General features: G+C 36.5%; 2 non-coding genes across 2 annotated transcripts; one reads left to right on the top strand and one right to left on the bottom strand.

Moving 5' to 3' along the window:
- The first annotated feature begins 349 nt into the window (after positions 1–349).
- LOC115030752 (small nucleolar RNA SNORA17) lies at positions 350–481 on the top strand. The gene has a single exon (XR_003836346.1). It is a non-coding gene; the product is annotated as a small nucleolar RNA SNORA17 (small nucleolar RNA).
- A 5,011-nt stretch (positions 482–5,492) lies between these two features.
- On the bottom strand, positions 5,493–5,632 carry LOC115030737 (small nucleolar RNA SNORA48). The gene has a single exon (XR_003836333.1). It is a non-coding gene; the product is annotated as a small nucleolar RNA SNORA48 (small nucleolar RNA).
- Between the last annotated feature and the right edge of the window lie 18,681 nt (positions 5,633–24,313).

Genomic DNA, 24,313 nt, shown 5'->3' with positions numbered 1-24,313 from the left:
GGTCCTAGACATATTTGTGTGACAAGTTATTTTTCATAAAAGATGAAGAAAAGGTTACAATTGCAATAGAAAGGTTCGGGCTTTTCATCTACTTGAAAACCAAAATCCAAATGTATATTCATATTCATCCCATCTGGACAAATATTTTCATTTTCCTATCAGAACCTTAGGAGTTCACCCATGTCAAAAACAAGCAAAGGAACAAACAAACAATGGTAGCACTTGTTTTTGTTCCTTTTGATGTATATTCCATTGAAACAGTGTCATTTTAAAATTTATGTATGCAATTGTGAATCTATGCATTAGTATGCACATATGGAATTCTCCATTTTAAAAATAAATGATCTGACCTGCCCATGGAGGTGTTTCAGGTGTGGCTGCTGTGTCACACATGAGTCAGTAGGCAGCAGAGTGGAAAGAGGCTATGTCTACCCTCAGTGTTCTGACCTGTGACCATCTGAATGATGAGCAGCCTAACATATCCTGAAAGAAAGGGAGCCTGAGATGTTCACCAGTCCACTCCAGGGGGCCCAAACAAGAAGCTACCCTGAGACAACCAGCAGACTAGCCTACCCCAATATCTACTCCATCCATGAACTGCTGGAGTGCATGAAGAAGACTGATCCTACAGATCCAAAGCTGTAGGATCTCCATGACACAGAGCAACAAGAGGACATTCGAGAGAGGTCCCAGTGATGATCCAGTATTGGTAGAGTAGCAGAAATGAGAGGCCTCATACTAGATCAACGAGTTGTTGCAATGAACATTCTCAAGCAAAGAAGTGCTAATGAAAGTGCAAACTGTGGGAGACACTGTGACACACTACAGCTTCCACAGTGAGACTTTCCCTCTGTTGGAGGGGAGGTTGCAAGGGTGGAGGGCTGGTACAGGGGAGTGGAACATGAGTGGAATTGGGGTGTATGATGTCAAATTTGCAAAGATCCAATAAAGTTAAAATAAATGAATAAACAATCTGACTTCTATAAGCTTAAGTAACTTTTAAAGAAATATTTATATTTAAAAATATTTCCATATTGCATTTCTAAAGTATATTTTATGTAAATACACTCAATATGTTACTAAAAGTAAATAAATTCTGTACTGGGTTAGTTAGTAGCTGTTTTGTCAGGAATCTAGATCAGCTCTCAAAAAAATCCAATAAAATCAATTCAAAGTAATTTAATTTCAAGATATAAATCCGCTTCCCTTTTCCAGAACCTACTATAATGGTTATTTAATATGATAAGACTGAAATGTACTTTTCTGCTCTGCCAATTCCTCCTATTTCTGAAAGAAGATGGTTAGAATGGCTGCTGGGCTTGTAAATTCTGATGTCATGTATTATGTGTATATTCTTTTGTATGTATGGTGGCATTAAACTCCAAGGTATAAATCCAGGATTTATAACGAATTCCAATATTCTACAATAAGAGAAAGAAAATTCATATATGAAATGTGAGAAAAGTAACCATATTGAGCATGAAAGAAAAATATTTTCATAAAGAAACAATCTAAACAAACTTTAGCTGTGCCTGAAAGTGCCATGATTGTTATAAATATTTATAATCATCTTCCCTTCTTTCTCAAAAGAGAAACCTTAGTAAAATTAAAAGCCTAATCAGACATGAGAAGACCCAGAGATGAAATACTATGTTTAATAGTTAAGTGTTTATGAATTATTTTTAGACTTTTAAAATTCAATCTGTAATTTAATTCTTAGTTTTCTAACTATACATTATATGTGGGTTTCATTTATAACTGAGAGGGAAGCTCTGGGGCTTGTTTTGACTAACATGACATACCTCATAGGCTGTGAGTGCAGTTGGTTGTTGCTTGACCTCATTGTTCCTGTGCTGTAATCCCTGGAACATGGAGCCTGAGGCTGACCTCCTGAAGAGAGACCCAACTGAAGGCTATGCAGGCAGATCCCATTAAGCTGGGGTTTGTTATAGAAGCTAAGCACCTTACATACTGTCCTTATGGGACTCATATTTCCCTTGTCTTAAATTTATATTGAGTATGTATCATTTTACTTTTACAATTTGTTTAAACATATTTGGTCATATTTTTGGTAATTACACTAATTGTTCAAAGTAATGTTTGTTTATGGAATTTCCATATATGCATATGATGAACTTTGCTCTAGTGCACCACTCCCTTACATATATATACATATATATATATACATATATATGTATATACAAACAAATATACTTTAAAAGTGATCTTAACATTACTTCTATGATCACTTTTCATCTTTTGTTCTGTTTCTTTTTCTTCAAGGGTTAGTATTGAATATAAAAACTGGCAAGTAGTCTGCCAGTCAGCTAATAACCTGGTTCTCTGGTTTTGCTTTCTGTTTATTCAGCTTTTTTGTTTGGTTTAGTTCGGTTTGGTTTCTAATTGACATATAACATTTATTCTTATTTATGGGTGCAATTCAAAAACATGTTCCCAATGTATCATGGAAGATCAGAGAAGTTTTTGTCAATGCTTCCTACATTGCTGACATTTCTCCCTGATGGAAACCTTGAGATTCTCTCTAGTTTGCTTTTTTCTTTGTTTTGTTTGTGTTTTCTAATTTTCATATCTCTTATTTTATTAGTTATTTTCTCTTTAAGATTATGATATGATTACATCATTTCTCCTTTCCTTCCATCAAATCCTCCCATATAAACCTCTTGTTCTGTTCAAATATACAGCCTCTATTTTCATTAATTGTCATTGTATACATATATGTATATACATATATATATTCCCAAATACATAAATTTAACCCACTTAGGCTGTACAATATTACTTGTATGTATCTTTTTAGGGGTGACCATTTGGGATCAGATAACCAGTTAGTGTCTGCCTCTTCGTAGAAGACTATTCTCTTCTTCTCCAGCATTCCTCTAGCATGCAACTGGAAAGGCTGCTCAGTGGGTAAAACCTAAGGACCTGATTCCAGTTCCTGGGACCCACAGGCTGGGAGGAAAGAACTTACACTGTAAGATATCCTCTGACAGCTACATACATGACATGTTACACATGCACCCCATGCTCCACATACATAACCATAAAGTGAAATATAAAATGTAGTTAATTGATGAAGACTAGGAAGACCCTAATGCTCTGTTAAGTTCTATCCACCGTCAAGTATTTTACAGTTGCTTTCTATCCATTTGCTTTGTTTCCCTTGATTTGGTTGTACGTTCTAATACTATGCCCTCCAAGATTTAACTTTTCTTCCTGTATTTGTATATTTTATTTAATGAGTTTCAGATTTTTTTATGTCATTATAAATAACAGTTTCTAGATGGCCCATCCTTCCGTCTCAGCTTCAAACTTTGTCTCTGTAACTCCTTCCATGGGTGTTTTCTTCCCAATTCTAAGAAGGGGCAAAGTGTCCACACTTTGGTCTTCACTCTTCTTGAGTTTCATGTGTTTTTTCTTTTTTTTTTTTTTGCAACTTATATCTTGTATCTTGGGTATTCTAAGTTTCCTGGCTAATATCCACTTATCAGAAAGTACATATCATGTGAGTTCTTTTGTGGTTGTGTTACCTCACTAAGGATGATACCCTACAGGTCCATCCATTTGCCTAGGAATTTCATAAATTAATTCTTATTAATAGTTGAGTAGTACTTCATTGTGTAAATGTACCACATTTTCTGTATCCATTCCTCTGTTGAGGGACATCTGGGTTCTTTCCAGCTTCTGGCTATTATAAATAAGGCACACCCGGGGAGCCATCCCATAATCAGCCTCCAAACGCTGACACCATTGCATACACCAGCAAGATTTTGCTGAAAGGACCCTGATATGCTGTCTCTTGTGAGGCTATGCCGGTGCCTGGCAAACACAGGAGTGGATGCTCGCAGTCAGCTATTGGATGGAACACAGGACCACCAATGGAGGGGCTAGAGAAAGTACCCAATAAGCTAAAGGGGTCTGCAACCCTATAGGTGGAACAACAATATGAACTAACCAGTACCTCCTGAGCTCATGTCTCTAGCTGCATATGTAGCAGAGGATGGCCTAGTCTGCCATCATTGGAAAGAGAGGTCCATTGGTCTTGCAAACTTTATATGCCTCAGTACAGGGAAATGCCAGGGCCAATAATTGGGAGTGGGTGGGTTAGGGGGGTGTGGGGGAGAAGGTATGGGGCACTTTTGGGATAGCATTTTAAATGTAAATGAAGAAAATACCTAATTAAAAATTCCACAAAAAAAGAAACAGAAAAAAAAAACCTGTTTCCTGGTTTCATTGACTACACTCTTAACACATCACACCCATTTTATATTGCTGCACATCCCAGCTGATTCTGTACTGTGGCCACTGTAAATAGTGCTGCAGTACATGTAGGCACTGAGGCCAGGGAAAGCAAATGAAACTTTTCCCATAGCCTCTGTATTTCTTTTCAATTCAACCAAAATATGAGTCTTTCTCTCTTTCAGTTCAGCCTTTGCTGCATTCCTTTTGTTCGCTTTGTGGGTGTTTGTTTGCTAAGATCCTTTTTAACTATGGTAAAGAGCTACTTTGAGTTTTTATCTTTATTTCCACAGTAATTAGTTTTACCGTGAACTTTTTCATTTATTGTTGAACATTTATGTACTAATTTTAATGAAGTGAATACATGTCTTAAGGTCATTTGGTGTTCTATTTTCTGTGGAATTTCTTGTATTGTCTGCATATTCACCTCTTGACAAATAAAAAAAAACAAATTATACTTTTATGAATATGTCATACTGCTCTTGCCAATATTCAGTGAAGGCCATTTTGTTCTGGAAAGTTTTTTGCTTTTTATACAAATCCATCTGTAGATTTGATGAATTGTGTTTTGAGGAACGGATTAGAAAAACATTTCCAGTGTCAAGGAGCCTTAATGAGCTCCCGGCCCTACTTCAGTATGTTCTTGTTAGTATCTTTAAGGTTTCATATACTTCCTTATGACCTCATCCATGCTCATTATCACTTTGTATGTATTTTGACATAGGGATCATGTCTAGATTCAATTTCCTAAACTGAATAAATTATTTCCTCTGCCGTACATATTGAAGAGGTTTTTTTAGTTGGAATATGAGCCATAGACATCGATCCTGACCCCTGCTACTGTATAGCCACAGACCTAGACATGACCTCCAGTGACAGCTTGGACCGGAGCATCACCATGGGTCGAGGTGGCAGGCTGACCACTCACAATAGGCTACAGATGGAACTGGAGACATGAGAGGGGAGGAGTAGTGCTTTTCCACTTCTCTTTCACTCCCACTTGACTATCACATACCTGCACATTGAGATGGCTCTGGCACTAGCTGGACACACAGCTAGAGGATCCTGGTGACATTTCCCATCTATTCTGCTTGACTTGGCAGTAAGCAGGTGCCTATGGCCCACCTGTGCTGTGCGCTGGAGGGCAAATGTGTAGGTGGCATGGTGGTCTGCAGGTTGCTTTTCTGTCTTCCTCTTCCCTTTCTGTGCTGCCCGGATTTGATTTGATGTAACTTTTATGAATCCTGGTATAAGACAGCTTTGGTCACCAAGACAGGTACCAAGCTAGGATGAACAAATGACTGCCAACTGCTTTGCCCCTGACTGATAAAAGAACTTCACCACCAGCAAGGTAACTCTGCTCACGGCTAGGGGATAAATATTGTGTAATTTCAAATGAAGGAGAATGTTTTTCCTTTGGCTAAATCCATTCCTAGGTACATTTATAGTGTATATGGGATTACTTTATATTTTGGGGATAAACATTTATATATGAAAATGCTACTTGTTTATACATCGATCTTATTTCCTACGTTTATTGAATTAATCATATTATCTACAAACGAGTATCAGTCTACTTCTTTTCCATTTAGGTAATTTTTGCTTTTTTTTCCCCTTCTTCAGACTGGGAGCTGTAGTAAAACTTCTAGCTGTATATTAAATAAGTAATGAATGTAGATATCTTGCTTTGTTTTTTTAGTTTTCCCAATTTAACATGACTTAGAATTTAGTATTATCATGTATAGCCTTTATTCCATTGAGGTATATTCAGATATACATCATTTAAAACATACCAGATGAAGAGCTGAGACCTGGCTCTATGAGTAGTGTGCAGGAGGTTTGATCTCCAGCACCTTATAAATACTGGTATGGTGCTACATCCTTCATACTCGGGTTTTGGAAGTAGAGGCATGAGGATCATTTTTGCTACACTGAGAGTTTAGGGGCTCCTACAGCTAATGAGAATTTGTCCCCTCAAAAAAAGTGAAAGAAAATTCATCTGTACCAATAATTTTAATATTACTATTTAATATAAAATAAAATATCATATTCTGTAAAATTATTCTGTAGACTTACTCTAAGTCAGAGAAATATGTCTTATTATATAGTCATGACTATGCACAACATTTCTTAATAATTATGTAGTTTTTGACAAAAAAAAAAACACAATAGGGAACCTGTCAAAATTCTATTTCAGCTATGTACTTCTATGGGGAACCATTTATTACACAAATTTATTTCTCATAGATAGTATTTTATACAACTATTTTAATGATACCATGTAAAGAGACATTACGTTCAGCAAAGAAACTTACAGTAGATGATGCAAAGAAACGAGGATAGGGTCAAAGAAGAGATAATAAACATCTGCCTCAGAACAAATACCCACCAAGTTAAGCATTCATTCAGTTACTTTTCTTTGGGCCTAACCAGTCATGCTAAAGACAACATCTCTGCTCTCTCATCTTCTGCACCTTTGATCTCTTGTCTTATCCACTTCCTTCTCTTTTCCTCTTCTCTCCTTTTTATATCAATAAATTACTAAATGAAATAAAACATAAAACATAAATAACATATGTAAATCATAGTTCCACCTACTGGGTGATTTCATGCCCTGCTTTCAAATAGGCCAAAGAGGTAAAGACATTATAAGATATGAGAGACTGAATCTGCACTGTCGAACTAAGCAACTATTTAAGCAGTACAGAAGTGGTTCTGGGGTTGAGGTAGGGATGAAAAGAATCAATTAACAAACAAAGATATTGTTCCAGGAACTGAACATTCAATGCCAGATTATAAACCTGTACAGAAAGAGAACTTGAGGACAGAGGTAAGGATAGAAGAGTTGGGGAACTATAAAGACAGGACTAACAATACCAGTAATATGATCAGGAAAATGGGAAGGTTGGAATCTATAGGGAAGGCAAGTGACATGTTTTAGTTAGCTAGGGTTTTACTGCTGTGAACAGACACCGTGATCAAGGCAACTCTTATAAGAACAACATTTAATTGGGGCTGGCTCATAGAGTCAGAAGTTCAGTCCATTGTCATCAAGGTGGGAGCATGGCAGTGTCCAGACAGGCATTGTGCAGGAGGAGCTGAGAGTTCTACATCTTCATCTGAAGGCTGCTAGCAGAATTCTGGCTTCCAGGCAGCTATAATGAAGGTGTAAAAGCCCACACCCACATTGATACACTTACTCCAACAGTGCCACACCTCCTAATAGTGCCATTCCCTAGGCTGTGCATATACAAACCATCACAGGACATAAATACAGATGATGGAAAGTAGGGTACAGTGGAGTAGTAGGGTACAAATGACTTGATTAGGAAAGTAGAAACTTTTTAAGGAAGGTGGTGGGAGATAAGTAAAGAAGAACACAGACAATAGATAAAATAAGAATGTCTAAGAAAACCACAATGATTTGTACAATTAACTATTTTCCAGAAAATACCCCTTTAATACACATAAGTCTATTGTACATGTAAATATGCAGTTTGAATTAAGCCACCTCATCTGGGCTGATGGTGCTCCCCCCACCCGAAGGATGAGATGGATCAATCAATAAACACAACCATGTTTAAAACGACCTGAAAATACAATGGCAGAATATGCATTTACCCCTGTTGCTTCTGTGGATTACATTCTCAGGAAAAGATAACCAAAATAAAGAATCCTTTGGTCTTGTGAAGATTATATGCCCACAGTACAGGGGAATGCCAGGGCCATGAAGCAGGAGTGGGTGGGTTAGGGAGCAGGGCAGGGGGGAGGGTATAGGGGACTTTCAGGATAGGATCTGAAATGTAAATGAAGAAAATATATAATGAAAAAAGAAAAAGAATCCCTAAAACAATAAAATTTCTTACAAAATACCTAAGTCCTTGGCTTTTCCTTTGTTTCTACCCTGCAATAAATTTTCTTTCTTCAACTAATTTATTTTCTTTATCACATTCACTATTTTTTAAATCTTTGGATAAACTACATTATGCCCCACCACTTCTAATGCCTTAATACATGTCTTAGATACTTGTGTGGTTCCTTGGTACAGCCACTTCCTAGGGGAATGGTGAGAGTCATGAAGCCAGCATAGCTGTTTGACAAAGTACCAGCAAAGTTGACCCAGAATCTGATTATTGACATGATGGTTTTTATTTTTTGTTTTTTTTTTCTTTATTTACATTTCAAATTTTATCCCCTTTTCTCATTTCCCCTCTGAAAAGCCTCCTATCCCATCTCCCCTCCCCCTGCTCTAACTCACCCACTCCTGCTTACTGGCCCTGAAATTCTCCTATACTGGGGCATAGAACCTTCACAAGACCAAGGGCCTCTCCTCTCATTGATATCCCACGAGGCTACCCTCTGCTACATATGTGGCCCTTCTTGTCCCTTCTTGTGTACTCTTGGTTGTTGGTTTAGTCCCTAGGAGCTCTAGGGGTACTGGTTGGTTCGTATTGTTCTTCCTCCTAGGGGGCTGCAAACCCTTTAAGCTCCTTGTGTCCTTTATCTAGCTCCTCCAATGGGGACCCTGTGCTCAGTCCAATGGATGGCTGTGAGCATCCACTTCTGTATTTGTCAGGCACTGGTTGAGCCTCTCAGGAGACAGCTATATCAGGCCCCTGCCAGTAAGCACAATAGTGTCTGGTTGTGGTAACTGTATATGGTATGGATCAACAAGTGGGACAGTCACTGGATGGCCTTTCCTTCAGTTTCTGCTCCAAACTTTGTATCTTCTCCCATGGGTGCTTTGATCCTTCTAAGAAGGACCAAAGTATCCATACTGTGCTCCCCCCCCTCCTCCTCCTTCCTTTCTTAGAATTTTACATCATTGGATATTTTCTTTATTTACATTTCAAATGTTACCCCTCTCCCAGTTTCCCTCCCTCGCAGAAACATCCTACCACATCTTCCCTCCCCCTGCTTCTATGAGGGTGTTCCTCCACACACTCACACACTCCCACCTCCCAGCCCTCGATTCCTCTATACTGGGGCTTCTATTGAGCCTTCATAAGACCAAGGACCTCTCCTTCCTTTGATGCATGATGGCCATCCTCTTCTAAATATGCAGCTTGAGCAATGTGTACTCCTTTGTTGATGGCTTAATTCCTGGGAGTTCTGGGGGGGTCTAGTTGGTTGATATTGTTGTTCTACCTATGGGGTTGCAAACCCCTTCAACTCCTTCAGTCCCTTTCCATACTCCTCTATTAGGAACCCCGCGCTCAGTCCAATTGTTGGCTGCTAACATCTGCCTCTATATTTGTAAGGCTCTGGCAGGGCCTCTCAGGAGTTAGTTATATCAGGCTCCTTTCAGCATGCACTTCTTGGCATCCACAATAGTGTCTGGGTTTGGTAATTGTATATGGGATGAATCCCCAGGTGGGACAGTCTCTACCTCTGTGTGACCTTTCCTTTAGCTTCTGCTCTACACTTTATCTCCACACTTGCTCCTGTGAATGTTTTGTTCTTCTAAGAAGGACTGAAGCAACCACACTTAGGTCTTCTTATTGAGCTTCATGTGGTTTGTGAATTGTATCCTGGTTATTTGGAGCTTTTTTGGTCTAGTATCTACTGTGAATTGTATCTTGGGTATTCTGAACTTCTAGGCTAATATTCACTTATCAGTGAGTGCATACCATGTGTGTTCTTTTGTGATTGGTTTACCTCACTCAGGATGATATTTTCTAGTTCCATCCATTTGTCTAAGAACTTCATAAATTCATTGTTTTTAATAGCTGAATGGTATTCTATCATGTAAATGTAGTATATTTTCTGTATCCATTCCTCTGTTGAGGGACATCTGGGTTCTTTCCAGCTTCTGGCTATTATAAATAAGGCTGCCATGAATGTAGTGGAGCATGTATCCTTATTACATGTTGGAGAATCTTCTGGGTATATCCCCAGGAAAGGTATAGCTGGATCCTCAGGTAGTACTATGTCCAATTTTCTGAGGAAATCCAAAATGATTTCCAGAGTGGTTGTACCAGCAATGGAAAAGTGTTCCTCTTTATCCACATCCTTGTCAGCATCTGCTGTCACCTTAGTTTTTGATCTTAGCCTTTCTGACTGGTGTGAGGTGGAATCTCAGGGTTGTTTTGATTTGCATTTCCCTGATGACTAAAGATATTGAACATTTCTAAGGGAAATGCAAATTGAAAGAAATTACCTGATGTTCTTTACTTTTTGTCTGAGTCTGCATGTTACTTTATTAGAGCGTTATTAACAATCATTTGCCCGTGTCTTTTTGGAAAAAGATATTTCTGTATTCCCCTGAGAAAGTCCTGAATGTACTTCCCCTTCTTTCGAGGATGTAACCTCAGCTGTTCCCACAAAGGACTCTTCTCTGGGCCTTTGAGATTGTCGTCTGCCCATAAGCAAATTCATGAAACAAATCATTAGAATAGAATGAACTCAGAGGAGGTTGACAAGGTTCAGCAGAACAGGAGAAATGACAGCAGATCAAATCACAGAACTTCTTTCATAGCATATATAGAATTTCTTAGAAATATAGCCTAAATATAAAAGGCTATACATACTAAGCCCCTAGTAAGACTCAACAACAAAAACTGAAATGATTGGGAAAATATACTAGCATAGACAGAGGACATAAGAATGATATAAAATAATATAAGAAGAATAAGGTATTTGCAAAGATTAGTTTACACCAGATTGCTATAATATCAATTAACTTAGGAACAAAGGAAATTTTTTACTAAACAAAATTTTATAAGAATATAAATACAATAAAATTTGAACAACAACTACAATGGTTCTTAAGCCTGTGAAAGTTCTCAGGCTTAGGCTAATTTGCAAGTAATATTATTGATCATTAAAAGTTAATAATAAACTGCTTAAAGCATGGTGACTTGCCTGGACAGACTTAGATTTTACCTATTTTCTATTTAAGCATCTTGAAAACGCAAAATGCTAAAAACGGGCGGCTATATTATGCTTGCTTAAGCTGAAATGATTTGTAGAACTTTAGGAATGGGGTTGATGAAAATAAAATCTATTCTATCTGTACTTAAGATGTAACCCCAGGAGTACTAAAACAATATGTCCAGAACAAAATGATGCTATCTCTGTCCCTTGAAATCATGGATGTTTTTGATGTCTGTATAACTAAAGTTTTTTCATTACCAATCAGTCTGAGTTGCAAAGCACCTGCGTCTTGGTATTTGCTCAGTCCTTATGTCTTCTCTGGTACCTGTTCACCACTGAGGTTGGCCCCAATAGTGTCTTATTTCAAAAGTGTTTGGATGTTTAGTGAAGATGAGTGTGGCATTGAGATGTGAAGCCATGAAAATTCTGGGGAAATCATATAAAAGATTTCTGTGTAATTGAATATTGAGGAAATGTTACAGTGTGTCTGTTTTACAGCATGGTGTTCTGCATTAGTCTATATAGTAACACAAAACAAAACACAAGTTAAACAAATGTAAAACAGAGTACAATATCGACAGTTTGACATGAATGTAAAATAAAAAGTGAACTTAAATAGAGCCAAGCATGTCTGCTCTGATCCCGTGATCTGTACAATTTCAATGTGACTTATTATTAGAACATCAACGAAAAGTAAAATTGACATGAACACAATATTATCTTACCCACTTAGAAGAATAGACAGAATATTTCTTTCATATATAAGACCAATTAAACTTAATAAATCTAATCTTTGTCCCAGTTTCTCAGTAAGTTAGTATATATTTAATATAAGTGTAATTCTGTTTAACTTGGCAGTAGTTTTCAAGGCATTTTACAAGCATTAAATATTATCCCTTAGTATTTGCAGTAAACATGTAGACAGACAGTGCTTCCTGCTGTGGGTCAACCCTGGGTTGGTTCTCAGGACCCATAGTGTAGCCTCTAGCTGCCACCAAGATGTTCACGACCTTTTGCCTTTCTACACATCTACTCTAGAAGGAAAACACTACACGAGCACATTGACATTTGCATAAGAGATCTTCTCTAATTTTATCAATGTACTGGAAAACTCATATTGAATTTAGTTAATATTTGCAATTATAAATTCTTTTGCTTCAATGATCCTATTTCAAATAGGCCCAAACAGATGGACACCATTCCTCTAGATGAAAGTCGGCTGCATAATTGAGCTGTGGTACAGAGTAACCATACACAGAAATGCTAATGAATTCAGATGGAATAGATGTGATTTTGCATTTTCTGTCTCTTTGACAGATGAATTTGCTAATGAATTTTGGAAAAGCAATATTACAATGATAACCATAAAAATGAAGGTGACTGTCTTTTTATGATTAGTGATTTAAATATGCAGTCATTTCAAAACATCTATTTCATTTTCTTTGTAGTCTATTATGCAACAATGTTGAATTGCTAGCCTTGAACCAGGCTGAGAAGATGGGGCTACAGTTTATTTCTTTGCTGGCTAAATTAATAAAATATTTGAAAATGTAGCATAAAAAATTACCCTCTCTTTATTTTTTTCAATACAATATCAATTAAAATCTGTAAGTAATTTTTAAAAATTATTGCCAGTCTTATTAAATGTTATGTCATCACTATGTTGTAGTATTTTTACTGGGCATCAATATACTATAATCTTCATGCAACCACTGGAACATTTCTGAGTTTGATTTTTAAAATTATTTTGGAAAAAAATAGGGCTTAAAGATTATAATACTTATTTATGTTTCTGTTAATCAATAACTTAATCTCAGTAAAATATATAATTTTTCATATCCTACTACATACTATGTGATACTACATATTGCTGTATGCTCTTTGACATCATCATCTGGCATTCCCACTAGATGTCATAAAGCCATCTGCTCAGTCTAATTATTAACCAAACATCTGTGTGTGTGTGTGTGTGTGTGTGTGTATGTATGTATATGTGTGTATATATATGTGTGTGTTGGTGTGTGTATGTGTGGGTTTGTGTATATATATATATCCTTTGTCCACATAAGTTAACTTCACAGTTCTTTGTAATTGTAGTAAATTAGGACATAATATTAGAAGAAAGAGTTAGCCTGTTGACTATAACTATACTTGATATTGGAGAAACTGTTGGAATAGTTTTATGGATAGAGCTTAGCAGAATTTGGAGGAGCAGTCTAGAGAAAACTGTAGTGCTCAGATATGGCCCAAGAGGGTCCCATACTAGCTTTGATGAAATGTTTTGCAATGGGCAATCTGAAGTATAGCTCAAAGACATCTCACAAGACGCCATAGGCATATTCTCATCAAAGATTCAGAGACACAGAATTGAAAAAAAAATTATTTCATACACATTACCAGGAAGAGTCCTCTTTTGTAGATGAACACAGGGTAGCAAAGTCACCCAGCATCCAGGCACTGATATGTTCCAAGGCTGATGCAATGCAAGTGTCTTCAGATAAACCGTGATCATATGTTGGTATTATCTATGTTATGATAGTCTTTCAACTAAGCGTAGTGTGAAAAACATGATCTTTTAAAAAAAATTTTATTAGGTATTTTCTTCATTTACATTTCCAATGCTATCCCAAAAGTCCCCCATACCCAACCCCCCACTCCCCTACCCATCCACTCGCCCTTTTGGCCCTGGCATTCCCCTGTACTGGGGCATATAAAGTCTGCAAGTCCAATGGGCCTCTCTTTCGAGTGAAGGCCAACTAGGCCATCTTTTGATACATATGCAGCTAGAGACAAGAGCTCCGGGGTACTGGTTATATCATATTGTTGTTCCACCTATAGGGTTGCAGTTCCCTTTAGTTCCTTGGGTGCTTTCTCTAGCTCTTCTATTGGGGGCCCTGTGATCCATTCAATAGCTGACTGTGAGCATCCACTTCTGTGTTTGCTAGGCCCCGGCATAGTCTCACAAGAGACAGCTATATCTGGGTCCTTTCAGCAAAATCTTGCTACTGTATGCAATGGTGTCAGCGTTTGGAAGCTGATTATGGGATGGATCCCTGGAAATGGCAATCACTAGACGGTCCATCCTTTCTTCACAGCTCCAAATTTTGTCTCTGTAACTCCTTCCATGGGTGTTTTTTCCCAATTCTAAGAAGGGGCAAAGTGTCCACACTTTGGTCTTAGTTCTTCTTGAGTTTCATGTGTTTAGCAAACTATATCTTGTATCTTGGGCATGCTAAGTTTCTGGGCTAATATCCACTTATCAGTGAGTACATATTGAGTTCCTTTGTGATTGGGTTACCTCACCCAGGATGATGCCCTCCAGGTCCATCCATTTGCCTAGGAATTTCATAAATTCATTCTTTTTAATAGCTGAGTAGTACACCATTGTGTAAATGTACCACATTTTCTGTATCCATTCCGCTGTTGAGGGACATCTGGGTTCTTTCCAGCTTCTGGCTGTTATAAATAAGGCTGCTATGAACATAGTGGAGCATGTGTCCTTCTTACCGGTCGGGACATCTTCTGGATATATGCCCAGGAAAGGTGTCGCTGGAACCTCCAGTAGTACTATGTCCAATTTTCTGAGGAACCGCCAGACTGATTTCCAGAGTGGTTGTACAAGCTTGCAATCCCACCAACAATGGAGGAGTGTTTCTCTTTCTCCACATCCTCGCCAGCATCTGCTGTCACCTGAATTTTTGATCTTAGCCATTCTGACTGGTGTGAGGTGGAATCTCAGGGTTGTTTTGATTTGCATTTCCCTGATGATTAAGGATGTTGAACATTTTTTCAGGTGCTTCTCTGCCATTCGGTATTCCTCAAGTGAGAATTCTTTGTTTAGTTCTGAGCCCCATTTTTAATGGGGTTATTTGATTTTCTGGAGTCCACCTTCTTAAGTTCTTTATATATATTGGATATTAGTCCCCTATCTGATTTGAAATAGGTAAAGATCCTTTCCCAATCTGTTGGTGGTCTTTTTGTCTTATTGATGGTGTCTTTTGCCTTGCAGAAGCTTTGCAATTTTATGAGGTCCCATTTATCAATTCTCGATCTTACAGCAAAAGCCAATGCTGTTCTATTCAGGATTTTTTCCCCTGTACCCATATCTTCGAGGCTTTTCCCTACTTTCTCCTCTAAAAGTTTCAGTGTCTCTGGTTTTATGTGGAGTTCGTTAATCCACTTAGATTTGACCTTAGTACAAGGAGATAGAAATGGATCAATTCACAATCTTCTACATGATAACAGTCAGGTAGGTCAGCACCATTTGTTGAAAATGCTGTCTTTTTTCCACTGGAAGGTTTTAGCTCCCTTGTCAAAGATCAAGTGACCATAGGTGTGTGGGTTCATCTCTGGGTCTTCAATTCTGTTCCATTGGTCTACTTGTCTATCACTATACCAATACCATGCAGTTTTTATCACAATTTCTATGTAGTACAGCTTTAGATCAGGCATGGTGATTCCACAAGAGGTTCTTTTATCCTTGAGAAGAGTTTTTGCTATCCTAGGTTTTTTCTTTTTCCAGATGAATCTGTCGATTGCCCTTTCTAATTCGTTGAAGAATTGAGTTGGAATATTGATGGGGATTGTGTTGAATCTGTAGATTGCTTTTGGCAAGATAGCCATTTTTACTATATTGATCCTGCCAATCCATGAGCATGGGAGATCTTTCCATTTTCTGAGATCTTCTTTAATTTCTTTCTTCAGAGACATGAAGTTCTTATCATACAGATCTTTCACTTCCTTAGTTAGGGTCATGCCAAGGTATTTTATATTATTTGTGACTATTGAGAAGGGTGTTGTTTCACTAATTTCTTTCTCAGTCTATTTATCCTTTGTGTACAGAAATGCCATTGACTTGTTTGAGTTAATTTTATATCCAGCTACTTCATTGAAGCTGTTTTTCAGGCTTAGGCGTTCTTTGGTGGAATTTTTAGGGTCACTTATATATACTATCATATCATCTGCAAAAAGTGATATTTTGACTTCTTCCTTTCCAATTTGTATCCCCTTGATCTCCTTTTGTTTTCTAATTGCTCTGGCTAGGACTTCAAGTACAATGTTGAATAGGTATGGAGAAAGTGGACAGTCTTGTCTAGTCCCTGATTTTAGAGGGATTGCTTCAAGCTTCTCACCATTTACTTTGATGTTGGCTACTGGTTTGCTGTAGATTGCTTTTATCATGTTTAGGTATGGGCCTTGAATTCCTGATCTTTCCAAGACTTTTATCATGAATGGGTGTTGGATTTTCTCAAATGCTTTCTCTGCATCTAACCAGATGATCATGTGGTTTTTGTCTTTGAGTTTGTTTATATACTGGATTACGTTGATGGATTTCCGTATATTGAACCATCCCTGCATCCCTGGGATGAAACCTACTTGGTCAGGATGGATGATTGTTTTGATGTGTTCTTGGATTCAGTTAGCAAGAACGTTATTGAGGATTTTTGCATCAATATTCATAAGGCATATTGGTCTGAAGTTCTCTTTGTTGGGTCATTTTGTGGTTTAGGTATCAGAGTAATTGTGGTTTCATAGAATGAGTTGGGTAGAGGACCTTCTGTTTCTATTTTGTGGAATAATTTGTGAAGAACTGGGATTAAATCTTCTTTGAAGGTCTGATCGAACTCTGCACTAAACCCTGGGCTTTTTTTGGTTGGGAGACTATTAATGACTGTTTCTATTTCTTTGGGGGATATAGGGCTGTTTAGATCATTAACCTAATCTTGATTCAACTTTGTTACCTGATATCTGTCTAGAAACTTGTTCATTTCCTCCAGGTTCTCCAGTTTTGTTGAGTATAGCCTTTTGTAGAAGGCTCTGATGGTGTTTTGGATTTCTTCAGTATCTGTTTTTATGTTTCCCTTTTCATGTCTGATTTTGTTAATTAGAATGCTTTCCCTGTGCCCTCTAGTGAGTCTGGCTAAGGGTTTGTCTATCTTGTTGATTTTCTCAAAGAACCAGCTCCTCGTTTGGTTGATTCTTTGAATAGTTCTTGTTTCCACTTGGTTGATTTCGCCCCTGAGTTTGATTATTTCCTGCTGTCTACTCCTCTTGGATGAGTTTGCTTCCTTTTGTTCTAGAGCTTTTAGGTGTGTTGTCAAGCTGCTAATGTGTGCTCTTTCTAGTTTCTTTTTGAAGGCACTGAGAGCTATGAGTTTTCCTCATAGAAATGCTTTCATTGTGTCCCATAAGTTTGGGTATGTTGTGGCTTCATTTTCATTGAACTCTAAAAAAGTTCTTAATTTCTTTCTTTATTCCTTCCTTGACCAAGGTATCATTGAGAAGAGTGTTGTTCAGTTTCCACGTGAATGTTGGCTTTCTATTATTTATTTTGTTATTGAAACTCAACCTTAATCCATGGTGATCTGATAGGATGCATGGGACAATTTCAATATTTTTGTATCTGTTGAGGCTTGTTTTGTGACCAATTATGTGGTCAATTTTGGAGAAACACCATGAGGTGCTGAGAAGAAGGTATATCCTTTTGTTTTAGGATAAAATGTTCTGTAGATATCTGTTAGATCCATTTGTTTCATAACTTCTGTTAGTTTCACTCTGTCCCTGTTTAGTTTCTGGAAAACAGATCTTATGGCAACTTCCTCCCAGATTAAAAAGGGATCATTGGGATAACAGGTAGGATGCTTTGCAAGCAGCTTCTGACACGCGGATAAGTAGTAAGGTTGCGGTGACTTATACAGAAATCATAATGGAGTACTTGGGAAAGTATATGAGTGACTCATCTACAGTGCTCATCATAAAAACCCTCGGATAGCAAGCAATGATGTCATGCATGACCAAGAACGATGCAACAAGTAAGACAGTAATGACATGGAATTTCAATTCTAAGCTATTCATTACAATGTAGGGTTTAGAGATATGGCCCATGTTTATTTTTCACACTAAGAATATGCTTACCCTCCAAAGGCTTGTTGCAGTTAATTAATTCAATCAGGGGCTGCAATGACCTCTAATTAAATTTAAATTCTTTCTCCTGAGAGCAAAATAATATGGTTATTCTAATGATTTTCATAGCAGTGAAAACAGAAAACCAATTAGAAGCTAATAATAAAGTATATCAATAGAAGTACAAATTAGGAAAAAGGTAAATTCATGTTTAACAAAATTGAGAAGGTTAAACATTCAATTATGATACATAAAACTGTGTACAAACATGCAGATGTAATGAACATAAGTAGATAAAACACTTCTGCAAAAACTCATTAAGTAATCATAAATCTCCTACATCTTTTCCTGAGTAATTTCTCTCTGAATCAATTTAGTCTGCTTCTTGCTACATTTTGAGGAGTTTTAATTTTCTTTTCCTTGTAGTCAACATGAGTCACAAAGTTAAACTATGTACAGTGTTATCATGCCATACATTCCTGAATCCTGTCAGATTTAAAAAGACATGTGCAAAATCAATGAATTTCCTGTGTCCTGATATTATCATCTACAAAGATGGTATTGCTTTTCTATAGAAATATTTTGAAAATTGATTTACTATTATAACATTCAAGGGAGAGTTTAGCACCTCATCACATTATGTAAACTAATACAGAATTAAGAAATACTAGCTTCTCAGGATGCCCATGAGTTAGGATTATGTAAAATTTTCAAAATAATTAGTATTTGAAAAGTCAGAACAGATCTTAAATTTTTAAAATAAATTGATCCTGTTAGCATATATTTACATCTATATCTTTATATTGCCCTATTTATCCATCTGTATGTATGTTTATATATATATATATACATATACATATTTCTTAAGTTAACACTGCAGATTTTGTTTATTTACTCACTTTATTTGTTTTTAGTATGCAAAAACATGCTAAACACATGGAGGAAATGGTTCAATTTGTTTCATTTCAAACTATTGTTTTGTTAATAAGCACCTACAACTCTAGCTCCAGGGCATCCTTGGTTTTCCTCTGGCTTACAAAAGCATGGCATACATATATACACACTTACTTATAGATACGTGCATAAATAAGGAAATAAAGATAAATCTCAATTTCTGTATCCATAAATGAATGACTCAGGGATCTTCTTGCTCTGCTTTCTCTCCTACATTTTTCTTGAGGTAGTCATGTCGTCATGATGATAATGTAGTCATTCTTACTGTAGTAAGGTGATATCTCAAAGTCATATTAATTTAAATTACCGTGATGACTATATTATTTAACCCTTCAAAACAGTTATTTATGGGGCTGAAAAGATGGCTCATAGGTTAAGAGACTGGCAGCTTTTCCAGAGGTCCTGAGTTCCATTCCCAAAACTCACATGGCTCATAACCATTTATAATAAGATCTGGTGCCCAGCCCTGTAGGCATACATGCAGGCAGAAGGCTGTATACAAACCTTATAAAAAACAAACAAACAAAAGCAAATGGTTATTGGCAATTCTTGTTCCTTTTGAGAAGGATCTATTCATTTCATTCATCCATTCAAAAGTGGGAAATATCTTTTCTTCACCTTGAATTTTGCAGTTGTTTGTAAATCTTAGATTTTAGCCTCATGTCTGAAATATAGCTGGTAAAGACAGTCTCCCATTCTGTCAGCTGTCTATTTGCTCTGCTGGTAGTTTTCTTATACTGTGCAGATAAGTTTTGCACTCATGTAGTGCCATCTGTTGACAATGAAGCTGAGTTACTGCTCTTAGTGTCCCGTTGAGAAAAGTCTTGTCTGACCTAATATCTTGGAATATTTCTTATGTAGTCCTGTAGCAGCTTGAGAATTTCTGCTTTAATGTCTGGGCTTATCATGAATTGAAACTCATATGTAGATAAAGACATGTTTCTAACTTATTATTTTTTTGTAGGTGAATATCCGGTTTCAGCAACACCACTTGTTGAATGGGATATTTTTTCCCCTCACTGAATAATTTTGCAAGCTTCCTGAAAATAATATAGGTCTAATTTGGTTTATTTTCATGTCCTTTATTCGATTGCCTTGGTCTGCTTTTATGCTAGTATCTGGCTGCCTTTTCACAGTACCTCTCTAGTATAATTAATGTTGAGGGAGTATGATGCCTCCAACTGTATTCCTCCTCCTAGACATTGCTTTGACTATTACTTTGTTTTTCTAAGTGAAGTTTAGACCTAACAGATTCACGTGGTACATTACACCCAAAATGATAGAGGGCACTTTCCTTTCTATGGAATATCAAACTCATTCAAAAACTGATCCCATTGTAGGCTACAAATCAAACGTGTAAAAATATAAAAATGAGAAGATTCCTTGTGTCCTATATGATCACAATAACATGATAGTACAAAGCTAGTGGGGAAAGACTACAGAAAGTCCTTGAAGACTCATAAATAAACATTATGTGAGTTGAGTGAAATGAAAATACCACCTACCTAGACCCCTGGGCCACTGTCATCTCAGTGGTAAGGAGAGAGTGTACAGCTATAAGCACTATAAAAATGAGAGAAAACAAAACAAAACAAGAGAGATCTCAAACAATCTAATTATCCACATCACTGTTCTAGAAAAAAAAAAAGTGGTTCACCCAAAACCCAACAATAGGAGAGAAATAATAATGATTAAGGAAGTAATTAACAAATAGACACTAAAAGAAGAATAAGCAAAATTCAAAGGCTTGGTTCTTTGAAAAAATGAATAACACTGACAATCTGTCAGTCAATTTAGCAAACAGAATGAGAGATAGTTCCAAGATTAATAAAATTAGAAACTGAAAGACTGTTTTTAAAACAGACTCTAATGACACTAAATATTTTTAGATTATACTTTGAAAGCTTACCTTAAAATAAACTGGAAATCCTAGAAGGACAGAAGGTACTTTAAGCACACAGGACCGCCCAAAGTAATACAGAATATTCAAATAATGTAAGAAGATGTATCATAAGCATTTGAAAGTGAGGCTGCCATAGTTAATAAACAAAGAGAAGCCCACAACCAGAGTGATTCATTGCTGAATTCTACCAAACTTTCAATGAAGATCTAATACAAGTCTTTTAAAATGCATTCCAGAAAGTGTAAAGGGAAAGAATATTGCCAAATTAAATCTAGTAAGCCAGTGTTGTAGTGGCGTTGGTATCAAACCCAGGATTGATGCAACAAAAAGATGAATAGAGACCAACTTCTCTACTGAACATTCATGCAAACATTCTCAATACAGCATTCTGGTAAATAGGAAGCCCCATTCACAGTATAAACACTTGATAATGCATAATTCCAAAATATAGAGTGGTGAAATTGTGTGGCTAATCATTCAGTTCACTTTAGAACCTATAACAAGATAGATGTGCAATACTTTTATAGTTCCATTTATTCATCCAGTAAGAGTACAAACTATAAGAAGCAGAAACACTTGCAAGAAATTACCTTAATATACGTGTATTCATGACCTTCCTGTTAGAAAAAATTAATTATAAGTGAGATTGTTCCCCGTTTTATCTGTCTGTGCCTTAACGGTAATTGACTTTCCATTTAACGAAGAGAAGTTGATATAAGAGAGAAAACCTAATTCCCCTATGCTTAAATTTTCATATCCAAGGAATATTAGTGCTATTTTAATTTTAATGGGTTCATTGAATTCCATCTGGTAGGAATCATATATAAAACCAAACTTTTGATTTTACTCTAGTAGCATTAGATGATGTATTTTCCTAGTTATAAAATACCTTTCATGTTATATTTGAACTATACAGCCTATCCTACATTTTAAAATGCATTTCTACTTACTTAGAAGATTATCTAAAATATTACTTAACATATCCTGTATAGTAAAAGTTTTCTTTTCAGGTCAGATTTTTAGAAATATTAGTACAAATAACAAGTTCAATCAGGGTGAAAGTATGTTTTTTATGGCTTTATGGGGAAAGTGAAAACCTATCTGCTTTTAGAAAGTGTTTTCTAATTTTCAGCTCATTTATTTATTTCTAATTATCATCTCATTTATTTATTTCTAATTATTAGCTCATTTACTTCAAAAGAAAATGACAAATTCCCCTCTTAGGGTATCATGTTTGTAGGTGATCTTATGATGAGACAAAAAATGAGCCTTCATTGTTTTGGATTGAGGATGTGTACTAAAAGTGTGTCTGTATTCCAGCCAGAGGGTTAAAGGAGTGTACTTCAGCTGGATCATCTTTGGATAGGATCCCTTGAGAGAACAGCCATGTTGCTGAATTAAACTGTACAACTCACTTCTCAAAGAAAATGAAACAACAACAACAACAAAAAAAAAACCTTTAATAGCCCCAACTATATCATCACAATCAAAATGTAGTTTCATATTATTCTTTTTATAAGAATCATCTGTTATGCATTAGATCTATAATCCACAATCCATAATCTTAACTAGGCACATAGTTAAGATACATGAACACATAGAATAATTTTTTCTACAATGAGAAATAAAATTAAAGAAGATAGTATGGAGAACCCATGTTTTAATGATATTTTTTAGGTTTGCTAGTATTAATTAAATATATTTTTCACAGATCTATAAAGATGACTCATTAGTAAAGAACACTCACTGTTCTTCTAGAATACCTAAGTGGACTCTCAGCCTCTACACTCCTAGTAACTCCATTCCAGGATATCTGACTTCCACCTCTAATATCTGCTAACATGACACACTTGTACAACTGAAGGCAAACATTCATATCCACACAGTAAATCTTAAAAAGAAATAAAATAAGCCGGGCAGTGGTGGCACATGCCTTTAATCCCAGCACTTGTTCCAGGACAGCCAGGGCTACACAGAGAAATCCTGTTTGGAAAAACAAAACAAAAAAACAACAACAAAAAAGCAAAGCAAAAAAGAATAAAATAGTTTACATTAACTAAAAATATTTCCTTTATATACACAAATATATAAACATGTTTACATATACATATGTAAAATCACACAAAGAGACACATAGACACACACACACACACACAAGCAAAATTTCACCATTTAATTTTCCCCAATAAACAAATACAAACAAGACAATGACTTCAGAATATTTTTAGGTTAAAAAAATCCAATTTATTTGTTAAAAAATCATGGGAGAAATTAAATATCTACATGAAATGCATGAGATTTACAGTACTATCTAGAACTAAATAAAAACAAAACAACCAAAGAGAATAAAACACTTGCTAAGGAATCTAAAACTATAAAACTTGTAAAAGAAAATCTCTATAACATCATCTGGCTCGTGATTGACTTCAAAGCTCCAAAGCCCAGCAAATAGAAGCAAAATTAGATACATGATTACACAGAATGCAAGCCTTCTCAGCCAAAAAAAAGTCAATAGAATAGATAGCCCCTGACTTTGTAGGAAACATTTGTAGCCATTTATCTCATAAGGGTTCTTTTATTGGCTTTTAGTTATCATTCAAAGAAATGCAAGTGTCCATTTGTTGCAACTTTGAATCTTATAGGTACATGTCCTAGAGTGATGTGTCTGGGTCATAGGGTGGGTCTGCTTTTGAGAAACCTCCATACTGATTTCCATGGTGCTATACCAGCTGACACTCCCACTGGCAATGTGTAAGTTATGACTTCAGAATATTGACTCTCACTTTTCTCCTTCTTTTCACTTACTGTATATTCCACACATTTTTTCTCAGATTTATTCAATAGGAAGATCTTGAATTTCTAGGCTTAAGTGATTAACCATTTTCAGTGTCCTGAAGAAGTAGAATCACAGATGTCCTTGTGCACTTCACTGATATCGGTCTCTGGTGTTAGCATTTATGAATATTAAGCATCTTAACTACTTCAGTAGTGCATTTATTATAATTAATGAACATAGCAACATAAAATATAAATATATACATGTATATCTACTTGGAGCAAAGGCATAAATGGAAAATCCAAATTTTCCTTTGAACTTCATATTTCCTTCTAACTCTTCCATTGGGGACCCCATGTTCAGTCCAATGGTTGGCTTCACGCATCTTCCTCTGTACTGGTCAGGCACTGGCAGAGCTTCAGGAGACAGCTATATCAGGCTCCTGTTAGCAAGCACTTGCTGAAATTCACAATAGGGTCTGGGCTTGGTAACTGTATATTCGATGGATCCCCAGGTGGAACAGTCTCTGGATGGCCTTTCCTTCAGTCTCTGCTCCACACTTCTTCTCTGTATCTTCTCCCACGGGTATTCTGTTCCACCTTCTAAGAAAGACCAAAGTATCCACACTTTGGTCAGCCTTCTTC

This window comes from Mus caroli, unplaced genomic scaffold (assembly GCF_978045245.1).
Source record: "Mus caroli unplaced genomic scaffold, Mus_caroli_1 scaffold_3, whole genome shotgun sequence".
In the NCBI taxonomy this organism is placed as follows: Eukaryota; Metazoa; Chordata; class Mammalia; order Rodentia; family Muridae; genus Mus; species Mus caroli.
This window is presented reverse-complemented; position numbering and strand designations above follow the sequence as displayed.